Source organism: Rana temporaria, chromosome 8 (genome assembly GCF_905171775.1).
Source record: "Rana temporaria chromosome 8, aRanTem1.1, whole genome shotgun sequence".
Classification (NCBI taxonomy): domain Eukaryota; kingdom Metazoa; phylum Chordata; class Amphibia; order Anura; family Ranidae; genus Rana; species Rana temporaria.
In genome coordinates this window covers 161,275,982-161,288,591 of record NC_053496.1, presented here as the reverse complement: position 1 = coordinate 161,288,591, position 12,610 = coordinate 161,275,982, and the positions used below count along the sequence as shown (strand labels likewise).

General features: G+C 43.6%; 1 protein-coding gene across 1 annotated transcript in view; it reads left to right on the top strand.

Moving 5' to 3' along the window:
* Nucleotides 1-12,610, top strand: part of LOC120909300 (membrane-spanning 4-domains subfamily A member 15-like) — a 92,320-nt gene that overhangs the window by 58,375 nt on the left and 21,335 nt on the right. The window lies entirely within an intron of this gene.

Here is a 12,610-nt window from a genome sequence, read left to right as displayed (position 1 = left end):
CCTTTTTCCATCCTAGATTCCCCCAGAGGTTCACCCCCTAGTGAGTAGATACAGATTTAGAAATCCAAAGTCTGTGGTAAAGACATTTATGCAAAAAATCTCTAATCGTGTTCCCTGTGCACTACATTGTTGCCTCATCATACAGACTGTGTTCCCAAGCCGTTGCTTACAAAATAAAGAAAGCTTAAAAAGAAAATGTCATTTTTTGGGCTTTATAAATGCAATTATTGCTGCAGCAGCTTCTATACACAGTAGAGATGTACCCACTTTACAGGTGGACTATGGGGACCCCCCAGGCACTATATTGAATGGAATTTTTCATTTTTATACTTTCAGTTTAAGCATCAATAAATCACTGCTCATTTAAAAATTATGGCCCATATTCTCTCTAAAAATCCGCGGGCTGCGCTTAAGGCACTTACACTCCGCTGTCCCAACTTACAGGAGCAAGTGTTGTATTCCCCAAACACTTGCTCCGTAAGTTGGGACGGCGGAGTGTAAATGCCCCGGCGTAGCCTGGCGGATCTCCAAGGGGGCGGCTTGTATTCAAATTAAGCGCGCCCCCGATTCTAATAAACTGCGCATGCGCCAGGCTTCAAAAAGCCCAGTTCGCATGCTCCAGTTCTCGGCGGAAAACGTCAATGACGCTGACGTGTGCGTCATTGACGTAAAGTCGTATTCAAGAACGACTTACGTAAACGACGTACCCGACGAAAAAACACGACGCGGACCCGACGCCATCCGTAACATGGCCTACGTGGGACTTGCGGAAACTTACCCCTCATATAGCAGGGGTAAGTTTCCGCTTACGCAAACGACGTTAGCGACGGTTACGCGACGCGAACTCGTTCGGGAATCGGCGTAGAAGGCTCATTTGCATAAGCAAATGAGTCCTTCACGTAAATGCCATCTAGCGGCGGCCGGCGTCATTACATTTAAGATCCGCCAGTGTAAGTGACTTACAGATGGCGGATCTTAAGTGTATCTATGCGAAAATGATTCTAAGAATCAGTCGCATAGATACACTGGCCAAAAAAAGGGAGTTACGATGGAGTATCCTGAGATACTTCATCGTAACTTCACTAAGAATATGGGCCTATGTTTTTTACAAACTTTTTTTCATTGATACATGTCCTCCAGGGCAGTACCCGGACCCCTCATAACTATTGTATGCCCAATAACAGGCATATAATCCTTCAAAATGGGCACTTTTTCACGTTAGGGTTCCATAGACTTCAATTGGGTTTGTTATTCGTTTCCAAACGTTCCCAATGTTTGAAAGTTCTGGTGCGAACTGAACAGGGGGTCGTTCGGCCCATCTCTAATCTCTAGGAAGCAAGTCGGCTAAGTGTTAAGGCTTAGGGATTCCATGGATATGGTCTATTGTTAGTTTCAGTGGGGACAGATACGGTAATAAAGTGGAAGTAATGTCCCTGGCATACTTGTGTAAATCTTGAGAAGGAATTGATTCAGGTTAATTTAACATTATTGCAGCAGGGCCGGTGATTAAGGCCTGCCAGTTTGGCTTGTATCTTCATGTTGTCATCTCTGTTGTCTTCATAAGCATCATTTAGGTCATTAACAGTATTGCTGCATTCCTCCATTTTGTTCTTTATATATTGTACTCTGTCCCCCATTGTTTGCAGTTTGATGGTAAACTTGTGAATTAAGCCTCGTACGCTTAGATTTTCGGAAAGACCAAACATCAGTTTTTTGTGGCATGCCAGTCTCATGTCGAAAATTAAGACCGCCAAATAGAGCCAAGCCGACCCAAGCTTCTTTCGGGAAGTCGTGAGGCGCTGTGTGCGCCGTCGTTTAGCATGTCAATCAATTGGCATGTCAATAGGAACGCCCACTCCCGCGGGATTTCCTACCCGGAAGCCGCGGTGAATTCTATGGCTAAACGATATCTACAGGGGGAAAAAAAAAGGTCAGTGTCATTTTATTTGCAGAACTGGGCTGGATATAGTGTTAGACATTTTTTATAGGGTGGACCTCCACTTTAAGAGAAGAAAAATCTTCTATAAGGGAGATTTATTGCAACATAAGCATGTCTTTCATTGTAGTGTCCAGGACTGATTGTCCTGAGGTAGAAAATGCAGCAATAGAAGATTGTAGTGTGGTGTCTGTACTAGAGCTGCACGATTAATCGCGGAGAGAATCACGATTTCGATTCTCCCCGCCCACGATCACCCGGCGGGATGACCCGCTATTCTGCTTTTTCACAGCTGGTTCCACGCAGAGTCATTATTATTATTCCCCTGATTATTTGCCGCTGACGCCGCCGCTAGAGGTCCGCGGCCGGGCGGAGACAATGTCTCCGACGGCCGCCATTTTATTGTAGACCAAGCAATAGGAATTGCTTGGTGCAGAGTGGACAGGACGGGAGGAGCCGGCTGGGTGGCTGCTAATAGGAATTGAGCTGCAGCACCGCCCACCTCCCGCCCCACTGATGTCTGTCTGTGAGTGTAATGACGTGGGAAGGGGCGGGGGTGGGCGGAGCTGCAGCTCAATTGTACTGAGTCTATGCTGCTGGGGCATATGATTGATTGATGATGATTTAAGGGGGCCCTGCTGGAAACGCCTGGTGTAAGGGGGGCCCTGCTGGAAACGCCTGGTGTAAGGGGGGCCTTGCTGGAAACGCCTGGTGTAAGGGGGACCCCGCTGGGAATGCCTGGTGTAAGGGGGGACCCCGCTGGGAACACTTGGCGTAAGGGGGGACCCCGCTGGGAACGCCTGGTGTAAGGGGTCCCCCCTTACACCAAATAATGCGCTGCAATCTTCCTGACACAATAACAACCATGGTCCGAGATGATTGAAGCGCCATCTGCTAATTTGTTAAACTTTCTGGAATACACATTTCTATTGTGGTGAAGGCTCTGGGCTCTCTCTCTCTCTTTCTCTTTCATCTCAGACTAACCACGCCCAGGTAAGCCACGCCCATTTTCGCCACCGCAGAGGGCCCCTTAGCAGAATTTTGCTTAGGGTCCCAGGGAGGTCAGGATCGGCACTCGTTCCACGTAACCAGCGTGGAACGCAAATGACGCTGACAGATTTATATTGGGGGGGGGGGGGGGGAGTTCTGGCATTCCGTTTTTGAGAATCGTGATCTTTAGTCTAAGCAAAAGAATCGTGATTCTCATTTTGACCAGAATCGTGCAGCCCTAGTCTGTACATGCTGGGTTGAATGCTGTACTCACCCCCCTGTCAGGTTGGTGGGAAGAGCCCATCCTCATACTTGCCTTTTCCGGGCTCCCAGAGGGAGGGCTATTTGGCGATGAACTGTGAGGAGACAGAGGTGTCATCTCGCTGGCAGTTTCCTCCACTTCTGCATTGGGGAGGTCAGTGTAAGAGGAAGCCCAGCGTGATGTCTGTGCTGCGGCACCATCTTTTTTTTCTTCCAGGCTGTGGCGCCTGCTGTAAGAAGAAGACTGAGTTTTTGTGGCCACCTATCTTTCTTCCTCTTGTGGGGCATTGTGGCAGCAGGTGCATCTGTGGTAAGGACACTGGCGGGAGGCTGATGTGAAGGAGGAATTCTTGCTATGCTGTGTGATATCTCTGGTCAGTCTGAAGATCATGGGACTCAAGCAGCCATCTTCAGCACGTGCAAGCCACCCCCCTGCAATAATAATGTTTTGAATACATGTTGCATTCTTTCGAATCCTGATTAAAATTTAGCCTGCCTATGTTACGCAACTTGTCACCATAAAAGTATGATTGTAATATTAATGTGATATCTAAGTGATATCTAAGTAATCGTGTGTAAAAAAAATCTTCAATTGCACCAAATAAACAGAACAGTTATTTGGAAAGATGCTGAGTATTAGCTAGATTCAGAAAGAGTTAGGCCGGCTTATCAGTAGATTCAGTTCGCATGCGCCGCGCTTTATAAGTTTTTCATTCATTCAACTCAGAAACTACGCCGACTTATGTTTAAGCGTATGCTCAAACAGAGATACGCTTAAACATATCTAAGATACGATGGCTTGCGCCATCCTATCTTAGATTGCAATATTTTGGATGGCCGCTAGGTGGCGCTTCCATTGCGGTCGGTGTAGAATATGTAAATAAGGAGATATGCCGATTCACGAACGTACGCCCGGCCGACACAGTACTTTTACGCCGTTTACGTAAGAGATAGGCCGCATAAAGTTAGAGCTAGGCCCTGTTGGAATAGTAATGTCAAGTATGGCCGCCGTTCCCGCATCGAAATTCAAATTTTTTACGTTGCTTGCGTAAGTCGTCCGTGAATCGGGATTTATGTCGTTTACATCCACGTCCGTGCGGCGTACTTAGCTGCAATGCACACTGGGAAATGTAGGCGCCCGGAGCATGCGCAGTTCGCAAAAAGCCTGAAAAACGTAGGGTCAAGCACAATTAGCATACAACACGCCCCCCTAACACACATTTGAATTCGGCGCGCTTACGCCCGCCCGCTTTAGGCTACGCCGCCGTAACATAGCAGGCAAGTACATTGATAATAATGTACTTGCCTAGCTAACTTAGGGCGGCGTAGCCTAAACACGCTAAGCTACGCCGCCGCAAGTTTAGGCTATTGTGTGTGAATTTACCTATTTATCTTTTGTGTCTGTTCCTATCTATAAAATTTGGAGAACAATGTGTTCATTTACTGTCATTTGTCTTATAAAGTCATCCTTTCCTATGAGCATCCCCAAAATTTCCTGTCAAAACCCTTCACATGCTTAGATAAAAAATACTGATAAAAATACATGGACACACACCATATAAACATAGGGAATTCCCACAAAATTAGGAGACTTGGATTTTGTTTTATTACCCTGAAATGGACATAAATAGTCTTAGATACCTTTAAAATCATATGCATGGGCGATCCTTTTCTTGCTGGGGACAATCTACTTCCCGTACTACCTTGTATTACTCCTGCCAATGCCCATAGAATACCCACACTTGTTTTTTCCTTTCTTCTATTGCTTCACTTTTCTCAACCTTTCTCTTTTCCCACTTCCTTCTTTCTTTCCTGCTACTCTTTTTCATTGTTTGCTATTATTATTAACAAGATTTATATAGTGCCAACAGTTTGTGCAGCACTTTACAACATGACGGCAGACAGTACAGTTACAATACAGGAGGAATCAGTGGGCCCCTGCTTGTTAGAGCTTACAAACTAAAAAGGGAGGGTCAAGTCATATAAAAAGGTAGTAACTTTGGTGGATGAGCTGATGGAGAAAGTGGAAATACAGTTGTTAGGTGGAGGCGGTGTAGACTTTTCTGAAAATAAGCGTTTTCAGATCGCCTAAAAGTGGACAGAGTAGGAGATAATTTGTTGGTTGAGCAGAAGCCAGTGGAGAGATTGGCAGAACAGTTGGTAAGGTGAATGAGTCTGGCAGCAGCATTCATGATGGAAGCCTATATAAAGGTAATCCAATGAGGAGGGAAGTGCAATAGCCAAGGCGGGAGATGACCAGAGAGTTAATTAGAAGCTTTGTGGTGTCATTGGTTAGGAAAGACGTATTTCCCAATACTACCATTCTACCCTCTTTGCCCTCCCAAATGACCAATGCAGCCACCACAAGAGTCTGTAGTTAACATTACATTCTGTAATCATCTTTTCAAACACATGAATTGAGACAAATGTTATTATAAAGGTTCATATCCCTAAATAGCTTCCTTTACTTTAGTGCAGTCCTCCTTCACTTACCTCATCCTTCCATTTTGATTTTAAATGTCCTTATTTCTTCTGAGAAATCCTCACTTCCTGTTCCTCTGTCTGTAACTACACACAGTAATGGGAGGCTTTCTCCCTGGTGTGGAGAAAACCTCTTGAGGAGGGAGGGAGGGGGCAAGCAGGCAAGTCAGGACGCTCTCTACTTTGCAGATAGAGAAAGGAGCTGTGTGTTAGTGGGTGTCCTGACTATCCTGCTCGCCCCTTCCCCCTCAAGAGGCTTTCTCCACACCAGGGAGAAAGCTTTGCATTACTGTGTGGAGTTACAGACAGAAGAACAGGAAGTGAGGATTTCTCAGAAGAAGTAAGGACATTTAAAAGCAAAATGGATAAGGTAAGTGAAGGAGGACTGCACTAAGGTAAAGGAAGCTATTTAAAGAAATTACAACTCCTTTAATGTTAATGAGGATAAGGATTTTTTTTTTCAAATTTCAATTTTATTTATTTTCAAAGAAAAGAGAGAAATAAGGCTTACACTTTACCACATAAATTACAACCTATTATACATATCAATCTACTAATCAAATACACAAGTAAATTTGTTTTCTTCCGAGGGCTAAGATCATATACCGTATTTATCGGCACAGGCGTATAACACGCACCTTCATTTTAAGAGGGAAGTTTCAGGAAAAAAAACATTTTTAAATAAAGAACTGTGAAGCAAAATGAGGGTCAGTGTCCATCAATGCAGCCTGATAAATGCCCATCTGCAGCCCTAAAATTGCCCATCAATGCAGCTTGATCAATGCCCATCTGTAGCCTCACATTTCCCATCATTGCAGCTTGATCAATGCCCATCTGTAGCCTCACATTTCCCATCATTGCAGCTTGATCAATGCCCATTTATAGCCTCACAATTGCCCATCAGTGCAGCTTGATTAATGCCAATCTGCAGCCTCCCCATTACCATGAATGCAGCCTGATCAATGCCCATCTCAGGGAGGGGGTGGGATGAGCACCATCAGATTACATACAGTGAGAATCTCCTGTTTACTTGGCGGCCTTTTTAATACAAAGTTCCGCCTCCTGGACCGGCTTCTATGATAGACAGAACACTGGTCAAATGCTGGCCCAGGAGATGGGACTTCCTATTACAGAGGCCGCTGAGTAAACAGGAGCTTCTCGCTGTATGTAATCTGACGGCGCTCGTCCTGCCCCCCTCCCCATTCTCTCCGAGGCAGCCCAAATTGCAGTATCGGCGTATAACACACACACACTATTTGCAACCGATTTGCAGGGTGAAAAAGTGAGTGTTATACGCCAATAAATACAGTACTCTAAATGCATCAAAATCCGCTATCTCCTTTTAGTCTCCATTTTACATCATACCAAAGATCACCTCCCACCCCAAGTCAAAATACATCTCAGACTCCAACATGGGGGGTTCTCCCTATATTTTCCTAAAGTGTCAAGCTCTCTCTTACCTCTCAATTTATAAACCAAAAAAAAAAACAACACAAAAAAAGGGTAAAAAAAATATAAAACGGGGGGGGGGGGGGCAGGGACAGGACCCGTCTCGCACCACCTCTCCCCCCCCCCCCTATCAACCTCTCCACCTATCGGGACTCTAATAACAACCTATTTTTCAATCATTAAAATTCACGTCTATAAGAGTTCTTCTCTCTTCTGAGTTAATGAAATGATTCCATAAGACCATTAGCTAGATTCAGGTAGAGTTAGGTCGGCGTATCGGTAGATACGCCGACCTAACTCAGAATCTGCGCCAACCTAAGTTTAAGTGTATTCTCAAACAGAGATACACTTAAACCTATCTAAGATATGACGGCTTGCGCCTTCCTATCTTAGGGTGCAATATTTAGGCTGGCCGCTAGGTGGAGCTTCCATTGCGTTCGGCGTAGAATATGTAAATCACTAGTTACGCCTATTCACGAACATACGCCCGGCCGACGCAGTACAGATACGCCGTTTACGTAACGCTTTATCAGGCCTAAAGTTATTCCAACAAATAGTTGGAATAGTAATGTTAAAGTATGGCCGCCGTTCCCGCTTCGAAATTCGAAAATTTTACGTCGTTTGCGTAAGTGGTCCGTGAATAGGGATTTAGGTCATTTTCGTCCACGTAGAAATCAATAGGCCCGTGCGGTGTACATTGCCGCAATGCACACTGGGAAATGTAGGCGGACGGCGCATGCGCCGTTAAAAAAAACGTCAATCACGTCAGGTCAAACAAAATTATAATAAAACACGCCCCCTCAGCCTATTTTGAATTAGGCTCGCTTGCGCCTGCCGCATTTACGCTACGCCGCCTTAAGTTAAGAGGCAAGTACTTTGAGAATACAGAACTTGCCTCTCTGACTTAAGGCGGCGTAGCATAAGTACGATACGCTACACCGCCTTAAAGTTGCGGCGCTCTGTGTGAATCTAGCTACATGTTTTCAGATATATCCCTCGTTTTTGCCGGGATGTCTAAACAAATCCTCCATGAGATTTAACTGTTCTACTCTTTTAAGCCACATTCCTACCGATGGTGGTTGTGTCTGCTTCCAAGTAAGTGAAATACATGATTTAGCTGCATTCAACAGGTGGCATAAAATGGATTGCTTATATGATTTAACTGGGATTTTAGTATCCTGCAGTAGAAAGAAGGACGGGTCCTCTATAATCTTCTGGTCACTAAATTTTTGAGCTATTCTCTGAACTTCTTTCCAGAAGTTCCCTATTCTGGCACAAGACCAAAAAATATGTACCAAAGTCTCCTCCCTCTCCCCACAGCGCCAGCAATTGTCTGATACCTCCAGGTAGCACCTGTTTAAGAATACTGGGGTGCGGTACCTTACCTGGGGTGCGGGACCTTAAAATGTGTCTCCTGCATTCATATGCAAATTCGACGACTCAAATGTATTGCGTATTATGTTGGTACACTGCTCTTCTGAAAAAGTTTAATCTAAAGGCTCATACACACGGTAGGACATCCAACAAAATTTCCCTTGGATTTTTGTCTTAATTGATTTGTCCGATCACACCCATAGCATACACACGCTCGGACTTTTCTGCAAACTTTTCTAACACTTTCCCAACATCACGTGGTTTTACTTGCTCTTTACCGCCACCCTTTGGTTAACTTCTGCTATTGTTGGTTGAGTTTAACATTGGTTCTGAGCATGCGCATTTGTACTTTTTCCAAAAGTCCGATGGTTTGCTGTACACACGGTCGCACTTTGCACAATCGGACTTTTCGGAACAGAAAGTTGGTCCGTTCACAGACCCAACTTTTTGTCCGATTGAAGCCAAAAAAGTTGGTCCGATGGAACGTACACACGGTCGGACAAATACGAAAAGTGCCGGATTTTGAAGTTGGTTGGGCAAAAGTCCGACCGTGTGTACGGGGCTTTAGTCGCTCTCCCACCCCCTAAAGAAGGGCAACCGAAAGTCCTCAGAGAGTGCGACCAGTAATGCGTACGTTTTAGAGAGGGTTTGGTGGAATACTCTGCTTCCGTTACAGTATCCCTCAAAAGTTGTTAAACTGCACTCATAACCGCTCCATGGGGTTAAAGTGTTTAGAAAATTTCTCAGCTGTACTGCACGCCATAAATCCAGTTGATATGTTGTAGTTCCTGTTGCAGGGCTCTAGTCCTGCGGGAACGGAGTTCCTGCACTTTTTTCACAGCAGGAACGCAGTTCCCTTTTGCAGGACTAGAGCAGCTGAGAGCAACCGAGCCGCCCGAGTCAATCCTTCACTAAGCGGCGATGCCCAGCTCGAGTCACTGTCAGGGGCAGGCGAACCTTAGTAATCCTTTATGTTATTGGCCGGTTCCTGTATATGGATTCATCAGGTAGTGTGCAGGTATTCCGTCACTTCCTCGATGCCGCAATGTCTCCTGGGAGCTTTTGTCATTGTTCCCAGGAGACATTCCGGAGGTCTGCCGCAAGTTATCGCGGGATTTAGAGAGAACTCGCTTAAAAAAACATGCGGTTTAGTAATTATGCATATGAGCGTATCATTTTTTTTTTTTTTTGGTGGGGGAGTGGATCTTGGGTGGGAGTTCCCACACTTTCTTCCCCAGGACTTGACCCCTGTGTTGTCATTGAATTTATCGTGGGCCATATTCTCTCTATTAAAAAATGAGAGGCTTGGAAGATCCCCTGGTCTATCAACACTGCAAAGTTTCCTTTCCTCAGGCCCGGCCTGTACTGATGGTTCCCCAATATTGGAAACAATGGTGAAATTATTGCCGATAATTTACCTTTAGAGAAGAGCTCATAGTCCATTTTTAGGGTAGGTCCTATCAGAGGATGTGCTTTCGTAATATTCGGGAGGTCTTTGTAGCACCAAGCAGCTCGTTACAGTAGAGCACTGCTCTAGGCTTGCTCCAGGCCAGGCCATATCTTCCAGTCTCCATGTCTACTCCAATCAATCAGGCGGCTCAGTAGTGCCCCCTGATAGTATTTGTACAAGTCTGGTACCGCTAGTCCACCTTTTTGTTTCGGAACTATTTTCATTTGTACCCGCTGTTAATAAATTATCAGCTGTTATTGATGCCATATCTCTTATACCACGATTGGAAAAAAAATTAAATAACATATAAAAACAGAATACTTTCAATGGTCCATGACACCAGTTCCATTGGTGCTCCCTCTATTAAATATTTATCTGTGCAATATTTATGTTTATATTTGTTAACAATGTATATACAGTTTAAAATAAGATTCAGAATTAACAGCTTCAGCCCTGGAAGATTTTACTCCCTTCCTGATAAGAGCACTTTTTACAATTTGGCACTGCGCCGCTTTAACTGACAATTGCATGGTCGTGTAATGTTGTACCCAAACAAAATTAGCATCCTTTTTTTCCCACAAATAGAGCTTCCTTTTCGTGGTATTTGATTACCGCTGTGGTTTTTATTTTTTGCTCTATAAACAAAAGAACAGCGATGATTTTGAAAAAACACAATGGGGTATATTTACTAAAGGCAAATCCACTTTGCACTACAAGTGCACTTGGAAGTGCAGTCACTTTAAATCTGAGGGGGACATGCAAGGTAAATAAAAAACAGCATTTTTGCTTGTACATGATTGGATGATAAATTCAGCAGAGCTTCCCTAAAGTGACTTCACTTCCAAGTGCACTTGTAGTGCAAAGGGGATTTGCCTTTAGTAAATCAACCCCAATATCTTTTACTTTTTGCTATAATAAATATCCCAATTTATTTTTCCCCAAAAAATGTTTTGCTCAGTTTAGGCCGATATGTATTCTTCTAGATATTTATGGTATAAAAAAAAATTGCAATAAGCATATATTGGATTGCAAATACTGGAATGAAACATCTTTATTCAAACAAAGTCCACTATAGCCCAAGATGATAGGTTTGGAAAGACACCGCTCCACGTCTGTGCTCATAGAAGAAATGTGGTGATGGGTGTGTGCATAGGTGGTACTACTGTACTATGTATAAAAAGGCGGCGGTGAAATAAATTAAATAGGCATGCTGTAAAAGAGATAAAGATAAAGAATGAGAGGCAGTGAGATTGGGTGGTGGTAGGGGGGGGGTGTGTCCACACAGCACACCATCCCAGTAAATATTAATAAAGTGACTAATGCGCTGGTGTGAATACTCAAAAAAATATATAAATAATAAAAGATAATTAAATGATAAAAGCCACAACCATAAAAAGTGTTCTGACACTGGTAATATGGGTTAATGTGAGATGGTGCTCTAAAATCAACCTCTTATTAAAAAACACATGTAATTATAAGCAATTCTGAAATGTGTTTAAAAACACAACAAATAATAAGCAAGTTATTCTGTGCAAAATTGTCCAACAACAAATCCAAAATGCCCACAAGCTTATTAAATTGGTTAGCCCGATCACGTAAAAGCACACAAGTTCTTATTACTGAAATCTTCCTTAATTAGAGCAAACCTGTCCACATTCCATATGGTGATTAGCATTAAGGTGATCTTTCATTAGTTCCACTTTGATTTTTCCTTAGAAGCGATTCGCAAATCAAACAAAACAAGACAGATAGAATCATAGCGCAATATGTTAAAACTTCATCACAAGGTCTGGAGTGTTTAACAAGTTTGACTCACATTTAGTCATACAACCATTGCGCCTGTATAGAAACGGACATATTCAATATAGCAAACTCCTGAATCCGCATCTGCTATGCTGGGACATGATAGACGTCACTTTGGCTCCTCCCGACGCGTTGTGTCACATGTCACGTGACTTTTTATGATGAAACGCGTTGGAAGGAGCCAAAGTGACAACATCTATCGTGTCCCAGCATAGTAGATGTAGATTGAGGAGTTCGGTACATTGCATCTGATCGTTTCTATATTGGCGCGATGGTTGTATGACCAAATGTGAGTAAAACTTGTTAAACACTCCAGACCTTTTGATGAAGTTTTAACATATTGCGCTATGATTCTAGCTCTCTTGTTTTGTTTCATTTGAGAATCACTTCTAAAGCCTCGTACACATGGTCGGACATCCGACAAACTTTCCCTTGGATTTTTGTCCGGTCACATCCATAGCATACACACGCTCGAACTTTTCTGCAAACTTTTCTAAAACTTTTACAACATCACGTGTCTTTTCTGCTCTTTATCGCCACCCTTTGGTTAACTTCTGCTATTGTTGGTTGATTTTAACATTGGTTCTGGGCATGCGTGTTTGTACTTCGGACAAAAGTCGGATAGCTTTGCTGTACACACGGTCGGACTAGGCACCATCGGACTTTTGTTGTAAAGTTTGTCTGTTTGCAGACCGAACTTTTTGTCCGACGAAACCCGAAAAAGTTGGTCCGATGGAGCGTACACACGGTCGGACAAATGTGAAAACTTGCAGATTTTGAAGTTTGTTGGACTTAAGTCCAACCGTGTGTACAAGCCTTATGGAAAAATCAAAGAGGAACTAATAAGAGATCACCTGAATGCTAAT